Consider the following 17,824-nt stretch of genomic DNA (forward strand, 5'->3'; position numbering starts at 1 on the left):
TACCTTAACTCTTAGAAAAACCAATTAGGATGATGAATTGTTGTTAGTTTAAACAGTTTTGATGCTAATAATTCTTAATGAAAGTAAGTAAGCCATCTGGCATATATTAACCTTGATGTTAGTACTGAAAATCATAACAGTATAAAGTAGATCTATTTTTTGAGTCAGAGTTATATTCCATGTTACAAATTATCACCATGTGTTATTGTTTTTAATATTGATTCTATTCTAGAAAACTGTGAGAATTAGCTTGCCTTTTGTCCAAATTAAAAATTAAAGAACAAAGAAATACAACATTTATTTTCATCCATAAATAAAGCAGTAGAGGCATTTTGTTTTCAAAATAAGAATTATTGAGCTTTTGCTTCTTCATGCTCCACAGGAAATTTCACTAATGTACAAAACCTATATCTGATTTTAATAGTCTAACAGCTTTTAACTGCCTGGATTCTAGGAGTGGGCTTTAGAGGCAATTGAGAAGGTAATAACAAAAAGATCAGGAAATAATTGGAATTCAGGTTTTTTATAAGTGACTCTAAGTTAAATTTATTAGAAGTTAATTTTGATTGAGTCTACAGGATACTTTGCTCTCTTGGTAAACTGAAATGCATTGTTATTATATTACTCCACTGTTTTAGTATGTTCTTTCTTAAGTATAGTAGACCCCCGTTACCTGTGGGGAATATGTTTTAAGACCCCCCCAATGATGCCCAAAAACTGCAGAGAGTACCAAAACCTACACATGCTGTTTTTTTTCCTATACATACATATGATAAAGTTTAACTTACAAATTAGGCACAGTAAGAGATTAACAATAATAACTAATAGTAAATCAGAATAAATATAATAACATACTATAATAAAAGTTATGTGAATGTGGTCTTTCCCTCCCTCTCTAATATCTTTTTGTACTGTAGTCATCCTTCTTCTTGTGATGATGTGAAATGATAAAATGCCTATATGATGTGGTGAAGTAAGGTGAATGATGTAGGCATTTTGACATGGTGTTAGGCTGCTACTGACCTTCTGGAAATAAGTCAGAAGGAGGTTCATGTGTTTCCAAACAGCAACAGACCACAGGTAACTGAAACCATGGAAACGCAAACTACTGTATACCTTTTCGATTCTTTAATGGAGAATACACAAAATTTTGCACAAGAATCTTATTATATGGGGAATTATTATTATATTAATTATTATATGTAGCAATTTCAGAAGGAGATTCTTTTCATTTGTTTCTTCACATCACATGAATAATATGAATAAGCCTGAAATACCACACTAAATCAGTTGGGCCTTTTGGAAAGGATAGGGTGATGCAGGCTTTTCCTCTCAAACAGATAGGGAATAATGAATATCATCTACTTGGATAGACTCAATGAATAGTATCTATTTGGACTCAGATACTATGTGAAATTATAATTTATTGATTTGTTTAGGTGAATGAAACTTTGACCGAGGACGTGTGCATTTCCAAATGGCCAGTAAACTACCCTATATTAATATGCATATAATATCTAGTCATACAAAATCTCAAATATCTGTTCTACTCTTAGTGGAAAAGATACAGAGGGACACCTCATCTCTTTGAGGACTTCTAATTATTATGTCTTCATTTTAGTCTGTTTGGGAACTTAGAGGAGCTGCCTATTTGTTCATTGCTCCGAGAAAAATGAAATTATCCTCTATATTTTTTGCAGGTGTTTCACAAATCAAAGTAGCAACTTATAAGACACTAATAGAACACTCTCACCTCTCATAGAGTGAAGTCTTGCTTGGAATGCAGATTTTCCTACGATATTTCAGGATAATAATTGATAAATAAGCCCTGAAAAATATTGTCGACCGTAAATTATAGCAATGGAAAACTAAATATTCTTGGTAGCAACTGAGCTAGGACTTGCAAAATCAAAATATCAGTTCAGAGAAAGAACTTAGCTCTAATGATCCTTGAATATCTATGCAATAAATTCTATTTTGTATTTTAGTTTGGCACTATATGCTAAATTGACTGTCCTACTCTTTAATATGTATTTGTCTTCTTTAATGACCATCTTGTCTTCTAAAATTATCTACTTGCCCTTTATGCATCCATAGTAACTTTTACCCTTACTACAAAATTTCAGCTTGTTCAGAGAAAGACTGCTGAGAATGATTTTTTTTTTATTTATGGACTAAGGTTTATTTTAAAGTTTAATGTGGTCATCAAAGGTTAATGAGTCCCAAGCTTATAAGTTAAACTACCTAAAGACTCACTCAACATCTCTAGACTGATTCAGGAATGAGACTAAAAGTAGAAAAAAAAGAAAGAAAAAGAATACATATGTACACCCATATCTTATACATGTACATATAGAGAGAATTTTATGGAAATGTGGGTATTTTGAGATAAAACAATTTGTGGTATGACATTTATAATCTCCAGACATTTAGAAGTGCCATTTCCAAAGGAAATTTGTTTCCTTTCAATTTATCAACCCATAAGAAAGTTAAGGGTGGGGAAGTGAAAAGAGACAATTCAACATGCCAGTGTGTGCCACCCACACGTCTGTGCATGCATGCACATGCACATGCGTGCACACACACACACACACACAGCATTGCCAGTGAGGATGATATCATCTTGAAGAAAGAACATGTCCACATTCTTCAACACAAGCATACATAAGATTTTACCCAAAACTCTTATTTCATGAGGAATTTCATCATGTTCGAGGAGATTCTTTTCAGTGTTTCTTCACATCATGTCACATGAAAAAACCTGAAGTAACATATGATCCCATTTAGCATTAGATGGACAGGTCTGGCAGAGCTTGGTCCTTGATCACATTGATGCAAAGAACCTTGATTCGAGAGAACCTCGGTTCTATAGAATTCTCATAAATAAGTATGTAGTATTTTTACCATGGTCACTCCACCTAATATTTATAATGTGTCTAAAAATGCATATTTAATCACAGTAAAAGGCAAAGGAACTTTGTTATAACAATTAATGGTTTGGTAATACGAAACATTACTCAATAAAGAAAATTAAAACCTGAAAGAGTGGAATCATTCAATCTAGACCTTGACACCTCATGTGGTTATCTGAAACAACAAAAAAGTATTTAAAAGTATATATTTCTAATTATAGAAATCATCTGAGTTTATTAAAGAAAATTTGGGAAATACACAAAAGCACTAAAAAGGTAAAAGTTATCCCTATTTGTACTGCTAAGGGAGGACTGTTGGTAATAGTAATATTATGATCCACACCCATCATCTATAATTCCAAAGCTCAGAAGCCTCTGAAAACCCTGGAAATTTTTCCTGAATTTGCGGGAAATCCTTTTGGCAGCAGAATCTGACCTGAAATCATATGGAGTCGGTCTATTTAACCCACTTGATAAGAATATCATGTTTTGCTACAGAAATATTTGTATATTTATTAGAGGGTGCTGCCCCAACGCCACTGGGAGTGTTATGTAATATCTAGTGTGAGCACTGTGTTATTTTTATTAAAAAAATCAGAAAATTCAGAATTCTGAAACACATCTGACACCAAAGTTTCCAGATGAGGTACTTTGAACCTCTATCATTCTCATCTTTTATGAAGTGCATTGAAAATTTTTAATAATTTAAACATTACTCTCTGTAACATTTTATAACTGTCATTTTTGTATGTTAACCAATAGTTTGCTGAAACATGATTTTAATAGTTGCAAAATATTTTGTATTGTTTTATATAACTTATTTAACTAATATTCTGTTGTTGACACACTTGGTAAAAGAACAAAATTAATTACACAAGCCACCGGTTAATCTTGCCAATTCTTCCTTGAATATATGAATATATCAGTATCTTAAACCTTATCCAGTATAATTAGCATTATTCTACAAATCCAAGAAGAAGGGGGAGGGGGTATTCATTCACTTTTATGCTTAAGCCATTAAAGGGTTCTAAATTTAAATTCGCTGATGAGCCAAATTTCTTCTTATAATGAACTGTTCAGCTAAACTAAATATTATATCATAAAACATATTCCATTTTCCCACTAGCTGAAGCATTAGTGTAATCATGGATTCCTTTGATGGCATTCTGCCAATTTAAAATTTGTATGTCCGTGCTTTAGCAAAGCCAGATTCTCAGTGATGCTATTGTTCATGGGGTGGCTCTGGAAGCTCAGAAATGCTCTATGAATCACCAAACACATTATATTATGTTTGTTGCAGATTCCGTATCATGGCATTTTAGCTCATCATCCTACTCTTTGAAAATGGGCATTTGTATATTATATATATCATGTTTTCCAGCCAACGTAGATGTTTAATTTCAGTAGTCAAAATATTTGATCAACTAACATGCCTTGTTTATAACTATGTAACAGGCTAATGGCAGCAACTGTTTCTTCTAGGGTCTTCAAGGAATTCCAGGCCTTCCGGGTGCCCCGGGTCCCACTGGACCCCCTGTGAGTATTTGCTAAAGCCGTGCCACTAACGCTTCATATCTGCTGGGGTGATACAGGGGGAACTAAATTCCGCATTGCCTTTCATTCTCTGGGCCTCTCTGTAGATCATCCAGCTGTTGCCTAGAAAAGTAGCATCCTATAGCTCAGATTTGCATGTAGTATTAATGTTAAGGCTGCCCTGGGGCATGGAGACTTGTCATCAAAATTCTGCCAGACCAAAAGCAGTCTGTGATTAGGCTGGTCTCTTTGAATAGAAGTTAGATGTAAAGGAGCATTCTATTTTTTAGTTACACTTTTTTGGCATTAACCTTTGGAAGAGATATTCAGATGGTTACACCCTTACATTCTTAAGCCAAACTTAGAATATATACTAAGAATAGACTAAGAATAAATATCTTTAAGGGGGGAAAATGGGTTAAGGATAAACTAAGAAAAATATTTTTAAAGGGGAAAAATGAGTTAAAGATTATCATATTTGATTTATTTTTATTCCTATTTATCCATTAAAATACCATCTACTTTAATTAGCACTTTTTTTTTCACTGTCCCTCAAACACAACTTTGTGGTCTTTGTGTCTTTGGTTATACTGTTTTCCTAAAATAATCTCTTTTTCTTTCTTAGCTGCTAAACCCAACCAGTCACTAACATGGGGCTGTCAAGTCTAGGGTGACCAGTTAAATTACAGGACATGCAGTTAAATTTGCATTTCATATAAATAAATGGTTTTAGTATAAGTTTGTCCCAAATATCATATTTTGATTTGCTAAATCTAGCAACCCTACTCAAGTCTCATCTTTTCCAGCAATTCCCATGAGTTCCTATGCAAATGGTATTTTAGCTCACAAGTAGGCATGTGATCATGTTCCTTTGTGTTTTAAAGCATGGATTCACCATAATTAAAATTTTATCTTTTATGCTTTCACCACAGCTATGTAGAACAAACCTGGCTTTAAATTGTACATTAAAATTAAAAGTGAAGAGAAGAGTTGTGAAAGGAACCACGGAAATTATAGCTAACTCCATTCTCAAAGAAGAATTAAAATTAAATTTTATTTTCCATTGGTAAAATGCGGATTGCATAACTTAATATGCACATTGTTAATTCTGCCGCATCTTGAAGTATTTAAAATGTTGATCGCTACCAAAATTATAGCTCATTTAGGAAGGCATAATGTTATGTAAATTGCCATTTAAACAGCAAGGCTAAATTCTTAAATGTATCAAAAGGTTCCAGTTAAGGTCATTAAATGTGGTTGGCCAAGGTGAAAAAGCAGCCACAAATACAATTTTTACCCTTGCAAGGGCTTATCAGCAGGATACAGCTGTTGTATCAGCCTGAAGAAATATAAGCTTGTAGGACTGATTTAATTAGGATCAAATGACCTTCAAAATGTATCAGTTTTAGCAACCAACTTCCGGTGCCTTTGGCCATTTAGTTGTTTTGTTGTTGTTGTTGTTTGTTTGTTTTTGTAACACACTTAGTTTTGTGTTTTACAGGGCTTGTTGGGAAGAACTGGACATCCTGGTCCTGTGGGAGCAAAGGGTGACAAGGTACAGAGGAAATGCCTCACTTACTCTCTGAATTGGGGCTTGGGGGATGGCAAGGTGAGACACTTAACAGATCCAGAAAATCAAGCAAAGCCTGAAAGTAGGAATAATGTCCAGGGAATAGCTATTCTGGTAGGGGGCTTGGAAAGACAGAGGTACAAAAATTGGTCTGCATACAGGTTCCTAGGGAAAAGGCTGAATAGAACACTGGTGTCATACAGCAAAAGTGCAAGCTAGATTCAAGGTCTTGGACATCTAGTTCTGTGGGAGGATAGAGTGGAGGAAGCTTCCTGAAGAGGTACGGGTAAGACGGTTTGTATCAGGGAGTTGCAGTCACAGGTGCCAAGGCTTCAGGCAGCTTGCTGAGAAAATCTGGAAGTTCTGTCTTTTAAGGGTCGTAGGGGAAATTCACTAAGGAATTAGGATACTTCTTCCCTCAGGAGTCCAGTTGATTAGACAAATGTGTTGCTATGGTCTGAAGGGAAGACCAGCAATAGAGGAATTTCAGGCAGGAAGACTCCGGGGCTTCATAGGTCTACCCAATTTAGGTCTAAATTGGTCCCACAGTGTGAGCCCAGCCAATAAGCGGAGTAAGACTAGGTATTCAGATTCAGGAAGTAAGAATCAAGAATCCACATAAGCAACTCAAGTAGCTTCTACCCTAAAATGACCAAAATGGGACATAAAGGCATCAATAAGCAAAGGAATTCCAAAAAAAAAAAAAAAAAAAAAAAATTGAAAGGAGCCATGTGCTTATTTTAGATAGTCTCTGCACATTTTTTTCTGAGAATATGCCCAAGAAGCTTGCCCAACTCCACTAGCCTTTTTTCTCTGTTCTCTATGGAAATTATTTGGTCAGAGATTTGCCTTTTGAAGTTAATGGGAATTCCACACTGAGATGAGCTTTGGGGCACAATCGAGGATGAAAATATGACTTTTAATTGTGCCAGGAAAAAGAGAGTCTTTTCAATAGACACATATTTTTCCTTGTTTGTTGTCCTCTCATAGTTCATGAGAACTATGACATAATTCTCTGAATGACATTGCCAGCAATCAGCAGAATATGACATGTCTTAGAGAGAGAGCCACCATCAAAGCAGTTTGGGAAGAGATACAATATTCTTGTTGTCACTCATTCTCAGGCAGCTACATTGCAATGAAAACTTTACAGTTTATTTTCGTTGATAAAGATACAAATAGTTTTTATGATATTTCCTTTTGTTACTGAAAAAAAATATGGGGAGATGGAATGAAATCCTTCATCAAAGTCATGGAAATGGATTTAAATCCCTCAAAATTTGGGGGCATTGTAAGTTGGAATCTTACTGTCTCTGGATTCTTTTTTAATTAACCATTTCTTGCCATTCCCGTGACATTAAGGGACTTAAAGATTTTATGAGGCTATTATCCTAAAAGAAAAGCACAGTTCCAGGAAACACTGGTTAAAGGCACCAAAGGGACTATAATAGCTTTGCTTAGTATGGATCGATAAGCATTGTATGTTTTATAAAAATAAAAGTGAAATCCATTTTTCAAGTTTCAACTTGAATTCATTTTTCACAATTCCATTTTCAGGCTGTTTCTCCTGCAAGCAGAATGTCTGAGGCTGTTTAAACTGTATAGAACATTTCCCTTAAACAGTGTTGGACCACAGTCACTTCTGTTCAACGGGATGTACCTGACTTGGTTGCAAAGTCTAATAAAACCTTAGGGAGTGAAAAAATTTCTCCTTTTGCAGACACAACACAGGGTGTGATTTTTTTCTACTTTGGTCAAATTATGTGGACGGCCCTCTGGTTCCCCAAAGAGGAAGGTGGTGGGGTTGAAGCCTAAAGTGAGGGGCTGACCTAGAAAGCCCAGTCCCAGAGCTCGCCCCTGCTTGCAGGATTGCCGCTCTGCACCCCGATGTGGGCAGAGTTTCCTCGGCTGCACTTGAGCTCCAGAACAGGATCAGCCAGGTTGTCTGGCTCCATCTAAAGCTAAGCTTCGTCCCTGGGGCTCACCCAGTGGGAATCTGAATGGGTATGGAAAAGGCATTTACCTTTCCTGTGGTCTAGGAACATATTTTCCCAGGTGAAAGGGAAAGCCAAGATGAATAAGACTTTGCAAGGCTGAAACAAAATCATATTGATTTTAGAATACAGCTCTCTGAGCAAGCACAATCTAGTTCATAAACTGGGTGTTGAAATGTGCAAACCATTGATTTTTGGTCTCTATATCCTGTGCAGGGCAGTGAGGGACCCCCTGGGAGACCCGGACCACCTGGACCACCTGTGAGTTACTTCAGTTTTTTTTTTTTTTAATAGCTTGTTCCTTTTTTTTTTTTTTTAAGATTTTATTTATTTATTTGACAGAGACACAGCGAGAGAGGGAACACAAGCAGGGGGAGTGGGAGAGGGAGAAGCAGGCTTCCCACGGAGCAGAGAGCCCGATATGGGACTCAATCCCAGGACCCTGGGACCATGACCCGAGCCGAAGGCAGTTGCTTAACAACTGAGCCACCCAGGCGCCCGAGTTACTTCAGTTTTAAAACTTAAATTCATGTGTTTGCTTGAGACTTCTATAACTCACAGGTCAGATAACCTTCAGATGTTTCCAGGACAAAAGTTGTCTGATTTTTATGGATACCTACAAATGATAGCCAACACAGCTTTGGGGGAGACCTAATTTTTCCCCTTTAGTACAGCCCCAATATGCAGTGCTCAGATTTGCATACTATGGGCCTCCCTCCTCTGGACTCAGGTGCCCCGACTCTCCATGTCCTGCCTGGGGGACCCTGGGAAAGCCATGTAACCACAGTGAGCCTCATTCAGAGAAAAAAAGGGGCTTTAGGGCGCCTGGGTGGCTCAGTTGGTTAAGCGACTGCCTTCGGCTCAGGTCATGATCCCGGAGTCCCATTATCGAGTCCCGCATCGGGCTCCCTGCTCAGCGGGGAGCCTGCTTCTCCCTCTGCCCCTCCCCCCTCTCATGTGCTCTCTCTCTCTCTCTCATTCTCTGTCAAATAATAAATAAAAAAAATCTTTAAAAAAAAAAAAAGGGGCTTTAAAAAGAGCTCCCTTCCAGCAATGTGAGTTGGTACAGAATTTGGTGTTAGGCTATATGTGTTCATTACCATCCATGATGTCTGAGATGCGGAGAAATTCTATTTATATAGCACCTAGTGAATAAAATGTACAAGAGCCATCAACATTTTTATGCTTGCGATTGAGACAGATGTGCGCTTTGTCAGGGAGGCTACGGAGAAGAGAGGTACCTCTCTCTGTAGCAAGTCTGCCCTCGTGTGGGGCCACGCTCAAATCACAGCAGAGCTTTGGTCCCGGCCAAATGTTCTTTTCCAACCTACTTCATAGGAATACTTTCAGAAACCAAACTCACCTGAGAAAGAGCAGAATTAGTCTGTGACTTTCTGAAGACAACAAAGATATATATAATTAGTGTGCATGCAGTCACACATTTTACACACATAAACGAAGAGATTTGCACTCTGTTTCCCTAAACCTGTTCTTCATTTTGTTTACTTGCCTGTTCCCTTGACAAAGAAGCAGGACAGAAAGCATTTGGGGCTCAAATCCTAAAATGTACTCCCTCTCCAGTTGACACAACAAGCAACCCATAGCATGAGTTCACAAAAGGGACTTATATTTTACACTGGGTTAGGAAATCTTCCTCTTCCCTCTGAATTCTTCAAAACTATTCATTCTTCAAAATAGATTACATAGTGTCTCTTTATGGGAAACCTCCTCTAGAAATCTCAGACAAAAATATTCCTCATCTCTTTAGGACCCAGCACACTAAAATATAGTAGACATTTGCCAGTTGCCACATGAGAGAGTGAAAGAATAAAGGAATAAATGAATGGAGCATTTTTCCTCCCATCACTAGTGTTTTGAAGATGTACGCAAATCCCATTCACTGAGCACCATTGGCCAAAAACCATCACCCAAAAACAGCGAAATGATGGCTTCTTCAGTTTTGCAATTGAAGTGTGGAAATCACAAAAAAGGAAAAAATGCAGATTATTGATTCTATGGGAACTTCTTAAAAGAAGGATAAAAGATCCCAGCTAAAATTTGTATCTGCAAATTTTTCCTGAATGCCAAAATGTATGATTCTTTAGACTGTCGAATTAGTTCTCTTTAAGTGTTAGTTACTCTGGGACTTTCCATTCACGGGCCAGTTTTATTAGGAAGTTTTATTCCCTGTTGTTCTAAAGAATATGTTTGTGTAGAAACATCCACACAGGGTTGTGAGTAACATCATTTTCCCCATTTACTTTAATTTTCTATTTAGTATGAAGGGACTGTAGGAAAAAATTACTTTTCAGTAGCCTAATTGCTGCCTATTCACATCTTCATCAGCACTACCGTGTTATAGCCTGCAGGTCAGCGGGCTGTAAACAGTTAGCATAAATTGGCAATTCAGAAACTGAATTTTAATGAGCAAATAGTATTTTCCTCTGAATGCATTAGTGTCTCATCTGTCAAATCCGAACATTAATCACACCTCCACTGAAAGTCTCTCTGGGCTCCAGGTGTAGCTCAAACTCCTGGTCATTTTTCCCCCTATATTTGCTTTTGAAAAGCCCAAAACGGAAACATTGGTTTATTTTACTTGTAGTATCAAACTCACGTTCTAAAATAAAATAGGAGAAATATCATTTGGGAAAAGGATAAAAGGTAGAGAGACTATTAACTTAAAAAAGAGTAATTCTCTATCTCCTCTCTTTCTGAAGGGTGTACAATTCAATGAAGGAAATGGAATGAGCAGTTTATATAAAATCCAGGTATTTACTTTTGTAATTATGTGAAATTATTTTCCAGTGAGGGGTTGCTATAAATGCTTCTCACCTTTTTCTTTTTTTTGAAGGGAGGTGTGAATGTTCCCAGTCTTCCAGGGCCCCCTGGCCCCCCTGTGAGTACAGTTTTTTATTACCAAGCATTCTTCAGCTGAACAGCCCCAATAAATAAATAAATAAATAACTCCTAAGTTCACTGAAAAAATACATGATACGAATATAACTAAGATCTTATGCAATAGGAAATAAATGTAAATTTATTTAATATAATATAGAATAGAATAGAATAGAAAATTATAATAAAATGGAAAAAATGTACCCAGCCAATGAAAAATAGCGTTCTGCATGGTGGTATCCATTTCTGCATTGTAAATCTAAGAACTAAATCAATGTCCAAAGTCACTGTCATGGGATTCCATCAAGTTATGTTTCATCATCTAATTCTTCAAATCCCAACTGTAGCAAAATAAAACTTGCAAATATTTTGTATGTGTCTTAAAGCAAATTGAATTAAAAATGCTTTAGATTCTATAATTTTGCTTCCCTCATGCTTCCCATGTTTTTCTTGCAGGGCCCTAAAGGAGACCCTGGCCCAGTGGTATGTATATTCCCATGCTTTGAGTCATTTAGAAATTAAGTCTTTATTGAAGTTTGAAAGAAGAGCATCAGGCAAAGATGGCCTATTTTCTTAGCTGTTCACCAATTAACTAACATTGGAGGCAGGAGGCAAGCCACCAAAGAAATACCAGCAATGTGTTCATCTTTAAGATGCATTGGTCTTGATGTCACTGCCATTGGCCTTTGTCTCTCTTATTAGTGTATTTTCAAAATCTCCCTGTGATGGAAGAGGACACATATGAAGTTCCTGATAAACAGAACACTTTCTTCTGATAGCGCTATTTTGATGGTCAACTCAGTGTTAAGTACATTGTGGAAGAGAAATACTTACTGGAAAGAAATTCCTTACTATGTCTCCAGTCTCTCCCTACCCCCAAAAAAGGAAGGGACTGTTTTTTGCTTTGGCTGTCTTAGGCAGTTATTCGGTAAGAAATGTGGTGTGCTGTCATCAACCTGCTTATTAGGTGTAATGTATCAGGAGGTTAGCACTCAGCATGGAAAGAGATCATGTCCTGCAGCCCCCCAGAGAGGGACAATTGTTCTCAAGCACGGAGTGTCACTCTGCAGCTTCTGCCAAATTCATTAGATTCCTTTTATTCCTTGGCAATTCTTCCTGTCATGTCCTTGTCAAGCATATGTTCATATTTCACTTGTATTAACCTTTTAACCTTGATTTATATAGTATGCTTGAAACTCAGATATACCTGAAACTGAAATAAAGTTTCAAATCATTTTCCATTGTCATGTGAAAAAAAATTAAGGCCCTTTCATTACAATAGGTTTTGGTAAAACTAGATGAATAAATTTTAAAAGAGCAAAAGAAGAAGCCATAAAAAGTAATCTTTTCACATCTAACTATATTTTCAAAGGACATACATTAAAGCGCATATTTTTTATTGGTCGGTATATAGTAAGAGCCAATTTTTCCCCTGAAAGCATGATTTCAACTAGTTAGTACCATTTTCTGAACCCCAATTATGTAACTCAGAAGTTTCCTTTGTTTTCTTATTCATGTTGCCCCCCTTTTATCCGTAACATTTTTTATGCTTTCACCAATCATATCCTTCATTCTAATTTTAATTTTCTTTCATCTTGTTGATAAAAATTTCCTCCTGGTCTTTCCCTCTCCTACTGACTCACAGTCCCTCTGAATCATGTAGAGGCCGCTAGACTTCTCACTGACTTTTCTGGAACATCCTTTCAAGTTTTTCATTAATAACTGCATATCAAGGTGAAAACATTTTTTAAAGTATTCTAATAAAGGATAAATCGTGATTCACTTCGATTGGAAAATGGGTAGAGACACATTTAAGTAGACTTTGAGGAAATTAGGCTTCAAATTCCTTAGCTACAACAAAGGATAAAGAATAAAAACTGATTAAAGGCTATTCCCTGCTTTTAGAGATGTGCTTTAAGTGGGTGAAGCACAAAAGCAGAAATCCGGAATAATGAAGTTAAATACTGTGTAAACCCTCAGGTTTATCCTACATAAACCTTTGAAATTATTCTTTGGGGCCAATGTCAGCACCACCATGCAACTCCCTTCATTTCATACCAGTTGCCCAGTACAGAGAAATACTACTTCCTACCAGAGGAATAAGCCAGGAATGGTAGAATAATTGGTCACAGAGCAGAAAATGGAAAAGCCAATTTGAGGAGGCAGCAGGGGCGGGGGAAAGCTGGGGGCAGATTTACTCTTCAGCATCCTTCATTTCCCATGACGCTGGGTCTGCACCACCGTTTCTAATCTTCTCAGTAAACGTTTGTAGACAAAAATCGCCCTTAATTGAATTTATCTTCTGAGGCGCTCCATTTAATTCCTTTGATATTTAATTTATAAGAGGCTTCAATTAAATATTTAATTATTAACTACTTTCAAATAAATATTGATTGTTGGGTGACCACCTTCCTCGGTCCTAAGGATTGTTGAGCATGTAAACAAAGAGAATTGAAGAGTTCATTTCCTTTGTCAACAATCCAGGACCTCTTTTACAGTGCTTTATGTAGAATAGAATCTGAACATCTTTTTTTTTTTTTTTTGTCTGATTGGTAGGTTTATATATTAGTGGACATTTAAAAAGATTTCTAAGGCATGAAAAGTATCAAGTCATCTGCTTGTTCATTAAGTGCTCTGTAATAAGGACAATATCATAAATAATAATGGAAGTTGGAGACTTGGTAATATTTTGAAGCAGATTAGAATTATGCATGCAAAAAAATATATTTACAGAGAATGAAAGCTCTCTTTTCCATTTAATTATGTTGAAAGCATCCAGTGTCTGAAGAAAATATTTGCAGTTAACATCAATTCATTAACAAGGAGGTATCAGATAACTACCTCCTTTATCTCTCCTGATTTAAAAACCTTAATGTTTACCTGCTCAAAATTAGCAGTTTCCTTCACCCTAACTTTTCTAAATATATTTCTTGAGAGCCTACAGGCTCCAGCTGGCCTGGGACCATACACTAGAATATGTATAAGATTTTTTTAATGGAAATGCTTACTTATCTTCTGCCAGTGACCCATGAGCTTGAGCAATAACTTTTAGAATCACTGGAGATGCCGCTTCTGGAGCCATCCCCTGAAGCATTCACAACTCATGGCCAACTGCAGAGAACACTGCAGGATGGTAAACTTTGCTATCAGACCTTCATCTTCATCTGCTCTTAAGGAGCTTAGTCTTATTCTCTGGTCATCTAGCAGCCCTGGGTACCTCACAAATTGGCAAACTTCATTAAAATCCATCTTTCCTTCTAATTTTTATTGAAATTGGAGTTAGCGCTTACTAGAGAGATTCATTCTAATTAGATTCTTAATCAGAATAAAAACAACTAATCAGAAAATATATTCATACTTCTCCAGGGAACAGCTTTATTCTCAAACTATTTTCAAGTATCAAATGCAAGAATACAAATGCTTGAAAATAGAGCATACCGATTCTTGCTAAATTGCCAATCAGTGTTTGGGGGTACTTTTTTGGCAAAAAAAAAAAAAATCTTTGTTTTTGAAATCAAGTCTTAAAAAACCTCTTGGTCATTGCTCCTACATTTCTTATGTTCATATTTAACAGGGAGAACCTGGTGCAATGGGGTTGCCAGGACTAGAAGGATTTCCAGGTGTAAAGGTAAGTACAAGGGTTAAAAATGTGGTCACTGATTCAACATTCAAAAATGTTTACTGAGCACCTCCTATTGGACCAGGAACTGTTTTAGGTTTAAAGATAGCTAAGAGTACAATACAGACAAAAATCTCTGCCTTCAAGGAACTTATTTTCTAGGAAGGGGATACAGAAACTACAAGAATAAACGTAAGTAATAATGTTGGTAAGTGCTATGAAAGAAAGAAAAAGTAGAGCAGGTTAAGAGGGCTCAGGAGTGCTAAAGGAGAGGGTTGTAATTTTAAATATGGGTCTGAGAAAGCAAGATCCGAGCAAAGACTTGAAAGAGTGAGACAGAGTTAGCCAAGTCCCCTCAACCCTGAAGGAAGAATGTCCCAGGCAACATAAATAAGTTCTAGAGATCTAACATGTAGCATGGCAACAAGAGGTAACAATACTTTACTGTATACTTGAAAATTGCTAAGTGTTCTCACCAGTACATTAATTAGCTTGATTGGGATGCTCATTTCACAGTATATGCATATATCAAATCCTCAAGCTGTATACCTTAAATATATACAGTTTTTTGAAAGCATAAACATTAGGTCTAAATGCGCTGAGACATGAGTATTCCTGCTACACCAAAGGAGACCAGGAGAATGAGGTGAAGGGAAGGGTGGTAGATGAGGTCAGAGACGTAGGGGTAGAAGTAAGTGAGGTGTAGCCCTGTCAAAGCAGTCCTGCAAAGCAATACTACTCAAAATGCGGCCAGTGGAGGACCAGTGACAGTCTGCAAATTCTCTTATGGGTTCTGTGGCAAGGTAAGTATAGACCGAGAGTAAGTATTTAAAAACTTGCCTAGCAATTTAACTTTGCCATGATATTCAAACATGTGATCAGTAGATTCACCTTTGTTCAGGATGTATTAGAACATAAATGATAAACTGCTCCTGAAGGAGCACGAGTAGTTCAAGAAGCACTAATAATAAAGAGGCTTACTAGCCATTGTGAAGACTTTATCTTTCACTCTGAGTAAAATATGGAGCCAGTAGTTCATTTCTGAGTAGAAGGGTGATGAGGCCTACAGCTGGAGAGCAGGGGTGGAAGCAGGGACAGCTGGGATGGTGTTGGCTCAGATTGAAGTAGAAATGGTGGAGATAGTGAGGAGTGGCTAGATTCTGGATATGTTGGGAAGGTAAAACCAACAGGACTTTCTAATTGATTGGACATGGGTATGAGAGAATAAAGAGGAGTCAAGGATGACTCCAAGTTTTTTGACTTGAGCAACTGGCATGATGGGATAGTTATCAACTGAAATGAGGAAAGCTATAGGCAGAGCCTGTGTGGAGAGGGTGAGGATGATCAGTTTAACTTTGGACATGAGGTCAAATTTGGCAGCATCTATTAGATAGCAAAGTGGAAGTATTGAGTAGGCAGAACAATATAAAGGCATGGAATTTGAAAAGAGTCTTAGTGGAGATTTAAACTTGGTTGTCCCAAGCACATAGATGCTGTCTTAAAGCCAGGAGACTTGATAAAATCACCAAGGGAATGACAGTAGATTTTATAAAAGAGAAGAGGACCAAGGACTGAGCACTGAGGCCTCCAACATAAAGGGATCAGGAAGAAAAGAAGGACTGAGTGGGGGAAACTGAGATGAAGGGACCAGGGAGGTAGGAGGAAAACTTGGTGTCCTGAAAGCCAAGTGAAGATAATGTATCAAGGTGAAGAGAGTGATCACCTGTCTCAAATACCATAAATAGGTCTAGTATGATGGGGATGGGGTCAAGTAGAATGGTCAAGTATTAATTATTGGATTTAGCAGTATAGAGGTTTAGCAGTAACGGATTATTACTATTTCACTATTTTGGTAGGAGCAACTGTTGGATTTAAATGGATTTAAGAGAGAATAAGAAAAAAATAATTAGAGATAGCAAATACAGTATAAACAATGGCCAAGGAGTTTTGCTGCAAAGGAAATCAGAGAAATGGGAAGGTGACTGCTGGAGGAAGTAGGGTAAGGTTTTATAAAATGGATTTTAGAAATGGACCATAGAAATATCAGAATAATTGTATGCTAAAGGAATGATCCAGTAGAATGGGGCAGGGGAGTGATGATATAGGAAGAAAGGGGAGAGTTGCCCGAATGACATCCTCAAATTGCTAAGAGAAAATGGGAACTAGTACATAAATGGAGGTTTTGGCTTCAGAGAGGAGTCTGGATAGTTTATCTGTAGAAACAGGTAGAAAAACAGAATATAGGGATACAGACACAGATACACCAAGAATAATTGGTTGGGGTGTATAGAAGTTCTTTTCTGATTGCTGAAATTTTCTCAGAGATGGAGGAAGAAGATCATCATCTGAGAGTGAGTTGGGGAGAAGAGGTTGGAGATTTAAGGCAAAGGTCTTCTAAGAGAGAGGGAGAGTCCAGGGACCACAGAGTGCGATGACTAGGCAGCCCCAGGGCCCCCGTCAGGTTCATGGACATGAACTGAAGTGAGACCAGTCAGAGAGATCTTCTCCAGCATGTACACTCAGGTAAAGACATAGATTTAAACAAGGTTCCAGTTTTGACAGGTGAGTACTAGAAGCAAGAATGGGCCAAGAGAGCCAATGGTGTACACAAAGGAGTGAGTATAACAAGTGACCATGGAATTTAAACTAAATAAATAAGGGAGAGAGGCCATCTAGAAAGTTGAAGGATGACGAAAGATTTGTTCAGTGGATTAGAGGTGTTGGTGGCATCAGAAGTGAGAGAATCCAAGGTACTCAAGGGAGTGAGTTAAAACTATGGTGGCCCAATATCAGAATGCATGAAATTTCAATTATGGAAGGGATGGAGTTATTGGTACTGACAAGGTCTCAGGTATAGCAATGGAAATAAAAGGCCAGATCATTAGAGGAGAATGGTTCAAAGAACTGCAAGACCTGAACTTTGGAAGGACCATATTGTCCAAGAGAAGCCTTCTTAATATTAACCTTTATCAGATATACAAGAGTTTCCACTGAATAAAAAGTTCCAATATATTCATTTCGGGGGTGAAAATCCCATAATTTAAAAGGAGCAGAGTGAAACTGACAAGAATTACCTGTTTATACTGTTTGTCCACTATTCCATTAGTTTTTTTTTCTATTTGCCTAAGGCTATGCTTTATAAAGATATTACTTCTATTTAGATGTTACAGTTTATATCCTAGTTAGTCTGACCTTTCATTTTCATGTTTAATCTCACTGTATATGTAAATATAACATTTATGTAGTCAAATAGCAAACTGTTTTTCTTTGTGTTTTCTTGTTTTGCTTTTATGCTCAT

The 17,824-nt window shown here is 37.1% G+C and overlaps 1 long non-coding RNA gene across 1 annotated transcript; it reads left to right on the forward strand.

Annotated features, from left to right (window-relative positions):
- The first annotated feature begins 7,400 nt into the window (after positions 1 to 7,400).
- LOC145723026 (uncharacterized) lies at positions 7,401 to 10,891 on the forward strand. The gene is made up of 3 exons (XR_014147740.1): positions 7,401 to 8,270; positions 10,730 to 10,780; positions 10,864 to 10,891. It is a non-coding gene; the product is annotated as an uncharacterized LOC145723026 (long non-coding RNA).
- The last annotated feature ends 6,933 nt before the right edge of the window (positions 10,892 to 17,824 follow it).

The sequence above is a fragment of the Leptonychotes weddellii genome, chromosome 8, assembly GCF_054177405.1.
Source record: "Leptonychotes weddellii isolate Sample4059 chromosome 8, ASM5417740v2, whole genome shotgun sequence".
Lineage (NCBI taxonomy): Eukaryota > Metazoa > Chordata > Mammalia > Carnivora > Phocidae > Leptonychotes > Leptonychotes weddellii.